Source organism: Oncorhynchus gorbuscha, unplaced genomic scaffold (genome assembly GCF_021184085.1).
Source record: "Oncorhynchus gorbuscha isolate QuinsamMale2020 ecotype Even-year unplaced genomic scaffold, OgorEven_v1.0 Un_scaffold_6048, whole genome shotgun sequence".
In the NCBI taxonomy this organism is placed as follows: domain Eukaryota; kingdom Metazoa; phylum Chordata; class Actinopteri; order Salmoniformes; family Salmonidae; genus Oncorhynchus; species Oncorhynchus gorbuscha.
The window spans coordinates 8,432-22,899 of record NW_025749732.1 but is presented as its reverse complement, the minus strand read 5'-3'; the positions used below and the strand labels follow the sequence as shown (position 1 = coordinate 22,899).

Here is a 14,468-nt window from a genome sequence, read left to right as displayed (position 1 = left end):
CAAACCAAATCAAATTTGTTTATATAGCCTCTTCGTACATCAACGCTGAGATATCTCAAAGTGCTGTACAGAAACCCAGCCTAAAACCCCAAACAGCAAACAATGCAGGTGTAAAAGCACGGGGTGGCTAGGAAAAACTCCCTAGAAAGGTCAAAACCTAGGAAGAAACCTAGAGAGGAACCGGGCTAAGGGTGGGTGGCCAGTCCTCTTCTGGCTGTGCCGAGTAGAGATTATAACAGAACATGACCAAGATGTTCAAATGTTCATAAATGACCAGCATGGTTGAATAATAGTAAGGCAGAACAGTTGAAACTGGAGCAGGAGCATGGCCAGGTGGACTGGGGACAGCAAGGAGTCCTCATGTCAGGTAGTCCTGGGACATGGTCCTAGGGCTCAGGTCCTCCGAGAGAGAAAAGAAAGAGAGAAGGAGAGAATTAGAGAACGCACACTTAGATTTACACAGGACACCGAATAGGACAGGAAAAGTACTCCAGATAAACAAACTGACCCTAGCCGCCCGACATAAACTACTGCAGCATAAATACTGGAGGCTGAGACAGGAGGGGTCAGGAGACACTGTGGCCCCATCCGAGGACACCCCCTGACAGGGCCAAACAGGAAGGATATAACCCCACCCACTTTGCCAAAGCACAGCCCCCACACCACAGCTAAGTTACCATTTACAACTAGACAACACTGATACAGCTAGGTTACCATTTACAACTAGACAACACTGATACAGCTAGGTTACAACTAGACAACACTGATACAGCTAGTTACAACTAGACAACACTGATACAGCTAGGTTACAACTAGACAACACTGATACAGCTAGGTTACCATTTACAACACTGATACAGCTAGGTTACCATTTACAACTAGACAACACTGATACAGCTAGGTTACAACTAGACAACACTGATACAGCTAGGTTACAACTAGACAACACTGATACAGCTAGGTTATCATTTACAACTAGACAACACTGATACAGCTAGGTTACAACTAGACAACACTGATACAGCTAGGTTATCATTTACAACACTGATACAGCTAGGTTACCATTTTACCATTTACAACTAGACAACACTGATACAGCTAGGTTATCATTTACAACACTGATACAGCTAGGTTACCATTTACAACTAGACAACACTGATACAGCTAGGTTACCATTTACAACACTGATACAGCTAGGTTACCATTTACAACACTGATACAGCTAAGGTTACCATTACAACACTGATACAGCTAGGTTACCATTTACAACACTGATACAGCTAGGTTATCATTCATAACAACCCTACTGTGGTTCCATGTTCATAACAACCGTACTGTGGTTCCATATTCATAACAACCCTACTGCTGGTTCCATATTCATAACAACCCTACTGTGGTTCCATATTGTAACAACTCTACTGTGGTTCCATATTGTAACAACTCTACTGTGGTTCCATATTGGCACAACCCTACTGTGGTTCCATATTCATAACAACCCTACTGTGGTTCCATGTTCCATGTTGTAAACAACCCTACTGTGGTTCCATATTCATAACAACCCTACTGTGGTTCCATATGTGTAACAACTCTACTGTGGTTCCATATTGTAACAACCCTACTGTGGTTCCATATTGTAACAACCCTACTGTGGTTCCATGTTCCATGTTGTAACAACCCTACTGTGGTTCCATATTCATAACAACCCTACTGTATATTCAACAACCCTACTGTGGTTCCATATTGTAACAACCCTACTGTGGTTCCATGTTCCATGTTCCATGTAACAACCTACTGTGGTTCCATATTGTAACAACCCTACTGTGGTTCCATATTGTAACAACTCTACTGTGGTTCCATGTTCATGTTGTAACAACCCTGTGGTTCCACTGTGGTTCCATATTGTAACAACCCTACTGTGGTTCCATGTTCCTAACAACCCTACTGTGGTTCCATATTCATAACAACCCTACTGTGGTTCCATGTTCCATGTTGTAACAACCCTACTGTGGTTCCATATTCATAACAACCCTACTGTGGTTCCATGTTCCATGTTGTAACAACCCTACTGTGGTTCCATATTCATAACAACCCTACTGTGGTTCCATGTTCCATGTTGTAACAACCCTACTGTGGTTCCATGTTCCATGTTGTAACAACCCTACTGTGGTTCCATATTCATAACAACCCTACTGTGGTTCCATGTTCCATGTTGTAACAACCCTACTGTGGTTCCATGTTGTAACAACTCTACTGTGGTTCCATATTCATAACAACCCTACTGTGGGTTCCATGTTCTAACAACCCTACTGTGGTTCCATATTCATAACAACCCTACTGTGGTTCCATGTTGTAACAACCTACTGTGGTTCCATATTGTAACAACCCTACTGTGGTTCCATATTCATAACAACCCTACTGTGGTTCCATATTCATAACAACCCTACTGTGGTTCCATGTTCCATAACAACCCTACTGTGGTTCCATGTTCCATGTTGTAACAACCCTACTGTGGTTCCATGTTGTGTTCCACAACCCTACTGTGGTTCCATGTTGGTTCCATGTTCCAACAACCATGTTCCATCTGTGGTTCCATATTCATAACAACCCTACTGTGGTTCCATGTTCCATGTTGTAACAACCCTACTGTGGTTCCATGTTCCATGTTGTAACAACCCTACTGTGGTTCCATGTTGTAACAACCCTACTGTGGTTCCATGTTGTAACAACTCTGTGGTTCCATATTCATAACAACCCTACTGTGGTTCCATGTTGTAACAACCCTCTGTGGTTCCATGTTGTAACAACTCTACTGGGGTTCCATATTCATAACAACCCTACTGTGGTTCCATGTTGTAACAACTCTACTGTGGTTCCATATTCATAACAACCCTACTGTGGTTCCATATTCATAACAACCCTACTGTGGTTCCATATTCATAACAACCCTACTGTGGTTCCATATTCATAACAACCCTACTGTGGTTCCATATTCATAACAACCCTACTGTGGTTCCATGTTGTAACAACCCTACTGTGGTTCCATGTTGTAACAACCCTACTGTGGGTTCCATGTTGTAACAACCCTACTGTGGGTTCCATGTTCATAAAAACTCTAGTCACTGACCCACAGCTAAAAAGCAGCCACTACTTCTTCATCTTTTGGGGCGGCAGCGTAGCCTAGTGGTTAGAGCGTTGGACTAGTAACCGGAAAGTTGCAAGTTCAAACCCCCGAGCTGACAAGGTACAAATCTGTTGTTCTGCCCCTGAACAGGCAGTTAACCCACTGTTCCTAGGCAGTCATTGAAAATAAGAATTTGTTCTTAACTGATTTGCCTGGTTAAATAAAGGTAAAAATCAAATAAAAAAATAATCTATTTAGATATTAAATCAGTTTCTCATCAGTGTGAAAGCTACTCTTCTTTTCTGCGCTTGAATACAAATGTAGTCATAGTGTGATAATAATATTATGTTCTTTCATGTCTCCAGGACAGCTAATTAGTTATAGCACGACTCAGTAATTGGAGAGGTACTAGAATGAGATAGGCAGGAACGCACACACACACAATGTTCAGCCTCGGGCTTAGCTCCTCATTCTCATTTAGAGAGGAGAAGGCGGGAGATAAGAAGAGTGGAGAAGGGGGGGGATGAGATGGGTAGAGAGGGGGGAGGAGAGGAGAGGAAAGGAGAAGAAGAAGGAGAAAAGAGAGGGTAGGGTAGGAGAGAGGACGAGAGGAGAAAGGAGAAGGGAGGGGAGGGAGGAGAGGTGAAGGGCAGAGGATAGAAGAGGAGGGGAGGGTAGGAGAGAGGATGAGAGGAGAGGGAAGGAGAGGAGAGAGGAGAGGGGAGGAGAGGTGAAGGGCAGAGGATAGAAGAGGAGGTTAGAGGGAGGTTAGGAGATAGGATGAGAGGAGAGGAGAGAGGAGACGGGAGGGGAGGAGGAGAGGTGAAGGGCAGAGGATAGAAGAGGAGGGGAGAGGGGAGGTTAGGAGAGAGGATGAGAGGAAAGGAGAGGAGAGAGGAGACGGGAGGGGAGGAGAGGTGAAGGGCAGAGGATAGAAGAGGAGGGGAGAGGGGAGGGTAGGAGAGAGGATGAGAGGAGAGAGAAGGAGAGGAGAGAGGAGGAGAGGTGAAGGGCAGAGGATAGAAGAGGAGGTTAGAGGGGAGGTTAGGAGAGAGGATAAGAGGAGAGGGAAGGAGAGGAGAGAGGAGACGGGAAGGGAGGAGAGGTGAAGGGCAGAGGATAGAAGAGGAGGTTAGGAGAGAGGATGAGAGGAGAGGGAAGGAGAGGAGAGAGGAGACGGGAGGGGAGGAGAGGTGAAGGGCAGAGGAAAGAAGAGGAGGGGAGAGGGGAGGGTAGGAGAGAGGATGAGAGGAGAGGGAAGGAGAGGAGAGAGGAGGAGAGGTGAAGGGCAGAGGATAGAAGAGGAGGTTAGAGGGGAGGTTAGGAGAGAGGATAAGAGGAGAGGGAAGGAGAGGAGAGAGGAGACGGGAGGGGAGGAGAGGTGAAGGGCAGAGGATAGAAGAGGAGGTTAGGAGAGAGGATGAGAGGAGAGGGAAGGAGAGGAGAGAGGAGACGGGAGGGGAGGAGAGGTGAAGGGCAGAGGATAGAAGAGGAGGTTAGAGGGGAGGGTAGGAGAAAGGATGAGAGGGAAGGAGAGGAGAGAGGAGACGGGAGGAGAGGTTGAGGTGAAGGGCAAAGGATAGAAGAGGAGGTTAGAGGGGAGGGTAGGAGAGAGGATGAGAGGGAAGGAGAGGAGAGAGGAGATGGGAGGAGAGGAAAGGAGAAGAGAGGGGACGAGGAGACGGGAGGGAGGAGTGGAGCAGAGTAACACTTGACAAGGAGAGGCGTGGGAGAGTCAACAATAGCGGAACACCGCAGCCCACACGCTAAAGTGACGAGGGAACTTGAAGCAGGCAACATGACTCAGGCCTTCCACAACAAAGCCCAAGGACATGCAGTCAGCGGACTGTTCTAGAAGACGGCAGCGCACGTGCATGTCAAATAGCACTCTGTCTCAGAGTGACCTACGTAGCGAATAGGGTGCCATTTGGCATGTCCACATTATAGCCTTTCTGTGAGACTCACACATCACAGCTCCAACAGTACAGTCTCGCTGCCTCGTCTAAAAGCTACTGAGCACAGTTGATGGTGCACATAGAGTATAAATGTCATGCATTCAAGATGATACGCTACACACAATATAATACACAAAAGTATGTGGACACCCATTAAAATGAGTGGATTCGTAGACATAGATAAACATTGGCAGTAGAATGAAGACCTCAGTGACTTTCAACGTGGCACCGTCACCTTTTCCAACAAGTCAGTTCATCAAATTTCTGCCCTGCTAGGTTCCGACCCGTCAGCACAAGTACTGTTCGCCGGGAGTTTCATGAAATGGGCACACAAGCCTAATATCTCCATGCCCAATGCCAAGCGTCGGCTAAAGTGGTGTAAAGCTCTCCGCCATTGGACTCTGGAGCAGTGGAAACGCATTCTCTGGAGTGATGAATCCCGCTTCACCATCTGGCAGTCCGAATCTTGATTTGGCGGATGCCAGTAGAACGCTACCTGCCCCAATGCATAGTGCCAACTGTAAAGTTTGGTGGAGGATGAATAATTGTCTAGGGGCCCTTAGTTCCAGTGAAGGGAAATTTTAACGCTTCAGCATACAGAGTCAAAGTCTACTCCCCTTCGTCCGTGATTGGTCAACTGTAGGGATGACGCGAGTTTCATCTTCTTGTTGATTCAGTACCAAACTCAGGGGGAGAAAGATGGCGGAGGTGGATGCAGTTCCAATCAAGCAGCGTGCACGAACAAAATTTGGTGAAGAGGAATGGTCTGAATGGACAACAGTAGTAGCGAGAACTGGACCAAAAAAAGGAAATTATCTAAAATTGTAGTTGAGGATACGTTTATGAATGACAATGAATCGCTTCTTGTTGGGATGCGTTTGTTGAGAAAGGACGCGTATGTGGGAAACCCGTTTGAGGTGTCAAAAATTGTGAAGTATGTACTTGGAAAAGTGGCGTCAGTCAGAGTGAACGGGAGTGGTCTTTATTTTGATTCATTGTATTGTTCTGAAGAACAGAGGAAAGATTGCAGTGAGCTTCAAAAGAAACCCGGACAACAGAAGTTTTGTGTTCTGAACTTTCGGAGTAGAGACACCTGTCAAAGGAGGCATCTCAGGGGTGACGACAGATGTTCAAGACCTGAAGATATTTCCTGGTGTGGTTGGTGCCCCGGCGTCTGACCCGCTGGGTGAATGGAGGAAAAGAAGAAAGTCTGTCGGTACAGTCGTTTTCTGATAAAGAGTAAATACCGACGCATGTGAAGCTTATGTAAGATACGCTGTAAGAGCTTTCGTCCCTAAACCCTTTGCAGGTGTAACGATTTAGCCATGATTCAGGTGTGCAGACGGACAGAGTATATTGAAAAACCTGTGTGAAGAAGGACGACGGTGTTGCAATTGTGGTGGGAGATCATGATCTCAGAGTTCCTGGAGTGCCCTGTAAAGATGAAGGAGATTGAGGTGGGGGGATCATGATCCCAGAGTTCCTGGAGTGCCCTGTAAGGATGAAGGAGATTGAGGTGGGGGGGATCATGATCCCAGAGTTCCTGGAGTGCCCTGTAAGGATGAAGGAGATTGACGTGGCAAAAAAAGTTACGAGCAGTTAATTGAATGACGTGATTCAAATAATTGAGAAAACAATTGATGCCCTGTAAGGATGAAGACATGGTGGTGACTTGATCCCAGAGTTCACTACCATACTGATGGGATGATAAGATCTGAGATGAGCCCCATCCCCCATTTCCTGTTACATTCCCAGCATGAAACAAAAAATGAGGTGGGGGGAAATCCCAGAGTGGGAACTAACAAAGAGTCACTGACAAAAAAGTTACGAGCAGTTAATTTTAGGAGGTGATTCAAATAATTGAAAAACACTTGATAGCTATTGAAGACAACTGGAACTAAACTAGCCCAAGAAGATGGGAACTAAGATCTCAAAGCCCCACCCCCATTTTGTTACATTCCCCAGCAAGAAACAAAAAAATGTTTACTTAAAAATAAACTAACAAATAGTCACTGACAAAACCAAACATAAATGTGGGGTTTTAAGGGTCCACATCTCTCAAACAACTGGAACACTGGGCCAAGAAGATGCAAACTTTAAAAACACCTACAAACTAACAATGACAAGAAAATCAGATAAAATTAACACCTTTTGACTAAATCAAATGACAGCGCCAACTAGCACAGGTGTTAACCCTCCACATCTCTCAAATAACGAGATGACACTGGGCCAGCACAGGTGTAAAACACCTACTGACTAACGAGATGACAAGTCAGCACAGGTGTAACACATACTGACTAACGAGATGACAAGCCAGCACAGGTGTAACACATACTGACTAACGAGATGACAAGTCAGCACAGGTGTAACACATACTGACTAACGAGATGACAAGTCAGCACAGGTGTAACACATACTGACTAACGAGATGACAAGTCAGCACAGGTGTAACACATACTGACTAACGAGATGACAAGTCAGCACAGGTGTAACACCTACTGACTAACGAGATGACAAGCCAGCACAGGTGTAACACCTACTGACTAACGAGATGACAAGTCAGCACAGGTGTAACACATACTGACTAACGAGATGACAAGTCAGCACAGGTGTAACACATACTGACTAACGAGATGACAAGTCAGCACAGGTGTAACACCTACTGACTAACGAGATGACAAGTCAGCACAGGTGTAACACATACTGACTAACGAGATGACGCCTGGGCACCCCACGTGCTAACGTCCAACCTCGAAATCAAAGTGGAAAACCAAAGCCTGTAACATCTATGTTAAACACACCGAAGCGAACAAGCAAAGCCATATATCTTAATGTTTGGCTCTCAGTGCGCCTGCCCTACCGCCCTCCACACACGATAAGACAGAAGAAAGGAGAAATCACATTGGAACATTAACGATCTTATTTACTAATAAGACTATAATTACAACACAAAAATATACCCATCTAATATCAAGTTAAATAAAGTACAAATTGGACAAAGGTAGGCTAAAGATTACTTCACTATGACGGGGAGAGAAATGACTGACATCAATCATTACCACCACATCCAGATAGACCTGTCTCAAGACTGGGCTACTCACTCCGTGGCGCCGGTGCCGTTGACAGGGTTTCCATCGGGAATAGGGTTGAGTTGGATCGGTTCAGGCTTTCTTCTCTTCTGCATCCTGTCTTCCACACTTTAAAAAAAAAACTTGTTTATAAAAACGATAAACCCGACCAGACAAAACAACCGGGGTGTTTACTTTGCTGCCTGTCAAAAACAATCCAAAATCGTCGGGGGTTAAATAATTCACCCGAATGATAGGTGAATCAATTGAAATTATAGGCTAATTCAGGCGGATATTCTCTGACTTTGTGCAAAAATAATCAAATATAAGATTACTGAACAGACTAGATGACAGTGAAAGATAGAGACGATTGTTTTATATCTTCTCTACTTGTTAACGAGAAGATGGGAATGGTTTGTGAGATGTGACGTCACGCCAATATTTACACCGGTCTTCCGGGCAGCGTCGTGTGGAGAAGTGCGTCTCCTATTGGACCACAGTGGTATTACCATACTGTACACGAATAACTCTACGGAGTAACAGAAGAAGAAGGATTTCTTTACAAGACTAACCCCATTCAAACCAAAAAGCTAAATGTTTCCTAGTTGAAAATCTCGTTCGATTTTTTTCTCCATAAATGTTAGAAGTGTGTAGGCCTATGCTTCGTGCTGAACAAACTATCCTTGATTATGAATAAGAGGCATGAATTTAATCTAATCCGTAATGACATAACATTCACTTAATTATTATTTTGTTTTGTTTATTTATTTCAACCTAATATCTGACATAGATGAGATGGGTATTTATTTCAACGGGGCAACGACGTGACTAATGTTTCTCGATGGACCAGTGGGTAACGCACTTCCCTTGGAACCAAAGGATTGTGGGTTCAAATCCCAACATGGCATATTGCGATTGTGGTTGATCAGTGTAATCTGCAGTACTGAACACGTGTGCTGTTGTCCATGACGCCACAGAGAATGATACTGGTGCTCACCGACAGGACCTAACAAGTTATTGGGATTCCTGTGCGATGGTTCCATACAAAAAGAAAAAGGTGTTTTGCTAAATAATCTCTCTCTCACACACAATGGTTCAGAAATAAAGGTTGATAGTTGACTTTCATTACTACTGCAACTGTTGAAACGAATTTGTTGTTAGTTGATTGTGAACAGATGTGGGTGTTGGATACTTATCTGCTGCATTTGTTGAGTCATATGTCTGATACGTGGTAAATACACTTGAAGTCTGAAGATTACAGACACTTAGGTTAGGAGTCATTAAAACTAGTTTACAAACACTTAGGTTAGGAGTCATTAAAACTAGTTTACAGACACTTAGGTTAGGAGTCATTAAAACTAGTTTACATACACTGAGGTTAGGAGTCATTAAAACTAGTTTACATACACTGAGGTTAGGAGTCATTAAAACTAGTTTACAGACACTTAGGTTAGGAGTCATTAAAACTAGTTTACAGACACTTAGGTTGGAGTCATTAAAACTAGGTTACATCCACTTAGGTTGGAGTCATTAAAACTAGTTTACAGACACTTAGGTTAGGAGTCATTAAAACTAGTTTACAGACACTTAGGTTAGGAGTCATTAAAACTAGTTTACATACACTGAGGTTGGAGTCATTAAAACTAGTTTACATACACTGAGGTTGGAGTCATTAAAACTAGGTTACATCCACTTAGGTTGGAGTCATTAAAACTAGTTTACATACACTGAGGTTGGAGTCATTAAAACTAGTTTACATACACTGAGGTTAGGAGTCATTAAAACTAGTTTACATACACTGAGGTTAGGAGTCATTAAAACTAGTTTACATACACTTAGGTTGGAGTCATTAAAACTAGGTTACATACACTGAGGTTAGGAGTCATTAAAACTAGTTTACAGACACTTAGGTTGGAGTCATTAAAACTAGTTTACATCCACTTAGGTTGGAGTCATTAAAACTAGATTACATACACTGAGGTTAGGAGTCATTAAAACTAGTTTACATACACTTAGGTTGGAGTCATTAAAACTAGTTTACATCCACTTAGGTTGGAGTCATTAAAACTAGTTTACAGACACTTAGGTTGGAGTCATTAAAACTAGTTTACATACACTGAGGTTGGAGTCATTAAAACTAGTTTACATACACTGAGGTTGGAGTCATTAAAACTAGTTTACATACACTGAGGTTGGAGTCATTAAAACTAGTTTACATCCACATTAAAACTAGTTTACATCCACTTAGGTTAGGAGTCATTAAAACTAGTTTACATCCACTTAGGTTAGGAGTCATTAAAACTAGTTTACATACACTTAGGTTAGGAGTCATTAAAACTAGTTTACATACACTTAGGTTGGAGTCATTAAAACTAGTTTACATACACTTAGGTTGGAGTCATTAAAACTAGTTTACATACACTTAGGTTGGAGTCATTAAAACTAGTTTACATACACTTAGGTTGGAGTCATTAAAACTAGTTTACATACACTGGTTGGAGTCATTAAAACTAGTTTACATACACTGAGGTTGGAGTCATTAAAACTAGTTTACATACACTGAGGTTGGAGTCATTAAAACTAGTTTACATCCACTTAGGTTAGGAGTCATTAAAACTAGTTTACATACACTTAGGTTAGGAGTCATTAAAACTAGTTTACATACACTTAGGTTAGGAGTCATTAAAACTAGTTTACATACACTTAGGTTGGAGTCATTAAAACTAGTTTACATACACTTAGGTTGGAGTCATTAAAACTAGTTTACATACACTTAGGTTGGAGTCATTAAAACTAGTTTACATACACTTAGGTTGGAGTCATTAAAACTAGTTTACATACACTTAGGTTAGGAGTCATTAAAACTAGTTTACATACACTTAGGTTGGAGTCATTAAAACTAGTTTACATACACTTAGGTTGGAGTCATTAAAACTAGTTTACATACACTGAGGTTGGAGTCATTAAAACTAGGTTACATCCACTTAGGTTGGAGTCATTAAAACTAGTTTACATACACTTAGGTTGGAGTCATTAAAACTAGTTTACATCCACTTAGGTTGGAGTCATTAAAACTAGTTTACATACACTTAGGTTGGAGTCATTAAAACTAGTTTACATCCACTTAGGTTGGAGTCATTAAAACTAGTTTACATACACTTAGGTTGGAGTCATTAAAACTAGTTTACATCCACTTAGGTTGGAGTCATTAAAACTCGTTTACATACACTTAGGTTGGAGTCATTAAAACTAGTTTACATACACAGGTTGGAGTCATTAAAACTAGTTTACATACACAGGTTGGAGTCATTAAAACTAGTTTACATCCACTTAGGTTGGAGTCATTAAAACTAGTTTACATACACTTAGGTTGGAGTCATTAAAACTAGTTTACATACACAGGTTCGAGTCATTAAAACTAGTTTACATGCACAGGTTGGAGTCATTAAAACTAGTTTACATCCACTTAGGTTAGGAGTCATTAAAACTTGTTTTTCAACCACTCCTCACATTTCTTGTTAACAAACTATAGCTTTGGGAAGTCGGTTAGGGCATCTACTTTGTGAATGACACAAGTCATTTTTCCAACAATTGTTTACAGACAGATTATTTAGACTTATAATTCACTGTATCACAATTCCAGTGGGTCAGAAGTTTACATACACTAAATTGACTGTGCCTTTAAACAGCTTGGAAAAGTCCAGAAAATTATTTAATGGCTTTAGAAGCTTCTGATAGGCTAATTGACATAATTTGAGTCAATTGGAGGTGTACCTGTGGATGTATTTCAAGGCCTACCTTCAAACTCTGCCTCATTGCTTGACATAATGGGAAAATCAAAAGAAATCAGCCAAGACCTCAGAAAACCGACCTCCACAAGTCTGGTTCATCCTTGGGAGCAATTTCCAAACGCCTGAAGGTACCATGTTCATCTGTACAAACAATAGTACGCAAGTATAAACACCATGGGACCACGCAGCCGTCATACCGCTCAGGAAGGAGACGCGTTCTGTCTCCTAGAGATGAACGTACTTTGGTGCGAAAAGTGAAAATCAATCCCAGAACAACAGCAAATGACCTTGTGAAGATGTTGGAGGAAACAGGTACAAAAGTATCTATATCCACAGTAAAACAAGTCCAATATCGACATAACCTGAAGGCCGCTCAACAAGGAAGAAGCCACTGCTCCAAAACCGCCATAAAAAAAGCCAGACTACGGTTTGCAACTGCAAATGGAGACAAAGATCGTACTTTTTTGGAGAAATGTCCTCTGGTCTGATGAAACAAAAGTATAACTGTTTGGCCATAATGACCATAGTTATGTTTGGAGGACAAAGGGGGAGGCTTTGCAACCCCGAAGAACACCATCCCAACCGTGAAGCACAGGGGTGGCAGCATCATGTTATGGGGGTGCTTTACTACAGGAGGGACTGGTGCACTTCACAACTAGATGGCATCATGAGGCAGGAAAATGATGTGGATATATTGAAGCAACATCTCAAGACGTCAGTCAGGATGTTAAAGCCTTCTAAAAACTGAAATGTATTTGGCTAAGGTGGATGTGAACTTTCGACTTCGACTGTATCTAAAGGAGGTTAAAAAAATAAAATGTTTAAACTTGGACAGAACTGCATGTCTTAATACCTACACACTGTTTCAGTTTCTTCTGTCATATCGTGGTTCAATGGGTAAAATTGCCATGAGCACAAATATAGCATTTGAATCTGAGGAGGCATTTGATATCACTTGATTTCACTCACACTTCTCTTCTGGGTCACTGCAGCAGAAACATATAAGAGCCCATTACTGTCATTAAAGCTGTTGTTCCAAGCAATTTGCTTTTCTCCATTTCTCTGTTGTGTCACACAGAGTTGGTTGCACGAGTACAACGACAGCGTTTTCATATTCTATCCAATTTAGGTAACTCTGTCACAGAAAAGGAAGGACGCAATAACTTAGAAACATACAAATATGATTATTTGTTATCTCATTAACCATGCATCTCCTCTGATAGAGAGCAGAGTGTTAATCTATCTTATTTCTGTTCTGTTCTATTCTATTATTTTCTATTCTATTCTATTCTGATCTGTTCTATTCTATTCTATTCTATTCTATCTCAACATATTGACTACTACCTACTGATCAGTTGTTTGTCAAACATAATACAATAATACTGCTATTTGGCATCTTCATAAGATCACGTTAAAGACCTGCTTTGGCGACAAAGAAAGTATATTTTTTTAAACCTTCTGCACCCCACCCCCTTTTCCACTCAGAACAGCCTCAATTCATCGGGGCATGGACTCTACAAGGTGTCGAAAGCGTTCTACAGGGATGCTGGCCCATGTTGACCCCAATGCTTCTCACAGTTGTGGACCATTCTTGATAAACCCAGGAAACTGTTGAGAGTGAACAACCCAGCAACGTTGCAGCTCTTGTCACAAACTGGTGCGCTTGGCACCTACTACCATACACCCCGTTCAAAAGCACTTAAATCCTGACACCTACTACCATACACCCCGTTCAAAAGCACTTAAATCCTGACACCTACTACCATACACCCCGTTCAAAAGCACTTAAATCCTGACACCTATTACATTTACATTTACATTTAAGTCATTTAGCAGACGCTCTTATCCAGAGCGACTTACAAATTGGTGCATTCACCTTATGACATCAGTGGGACAGTCACTTAACAATAGTGCATCTAAAACTTAGGGGGTGGGGTGAGAGGGATTACTTAACCTATCTAGGTATTCCTTAAAGAGGTGGGGTTTCAGGTGTCTCCGGAAGGTGGTGATTGACTCCGCTGTCCTGGCGTCGTGAGGAGTTTGTTCCACCATTGGGGGGCCAGGGCAGCGAACAGTTTTGACTGGGCTGAGCGGGAGCTGTACTTCCTCAGTGGTAGGGAGGCGAGCAGGCCAGAGGTGGATGAACGCAGTGCCCTTGTTTGGGTGTAGGGCCTGATCAGAGCCTGGAGGTACTGAGGTGCCGTTCCCTCACAGCTCCGTAGGCAAGCACCATGGTCTTGTAGCGGATGCGAGCTTCAACTGGAAGCCAGTGGAGAGAACGGAGGAGCGGGGTGACGTGAAGAGAACTTGGGAAGGTTGAACACCAGACGGGCTGCGGCGTTCTGGATGAGTTGAAGGGGTTTAATGGCACAGGCAGGAGCCCAGCCAACAGCGGTGCAGTAATCCAGACGGGAGATGACAAGTGCCTGGATTAGGACCTGCGCCGCTTCCTGTGTGAGGCAGGGTCGTACTCTGCGGATGTTGTAGAGCATGAACCTACAGGAACGGGCCACCGCCTTGATGTTAGTTGAGA

At 42.7% G+C, this 14,468-nt stretch overlaps 1 non-coding gene across 1 annotated transcript; it reads left to right on the top strand.

Annotated features, from left to right (window-relative positions):
- Positions 1-9,061: 9,061 nt before the first annotated feature.
- On the top strand, positions 9,062-9,192 carry LOC124029306. Its single transcript, XR_006837756.1, has one exon. It is a non-coding gene; the product is annotated as a small Cajal body-specific RNA 14 (non-coding RNA).
- Positions 9,193-14,468: the final 5,276 nt, after the last annotated feature.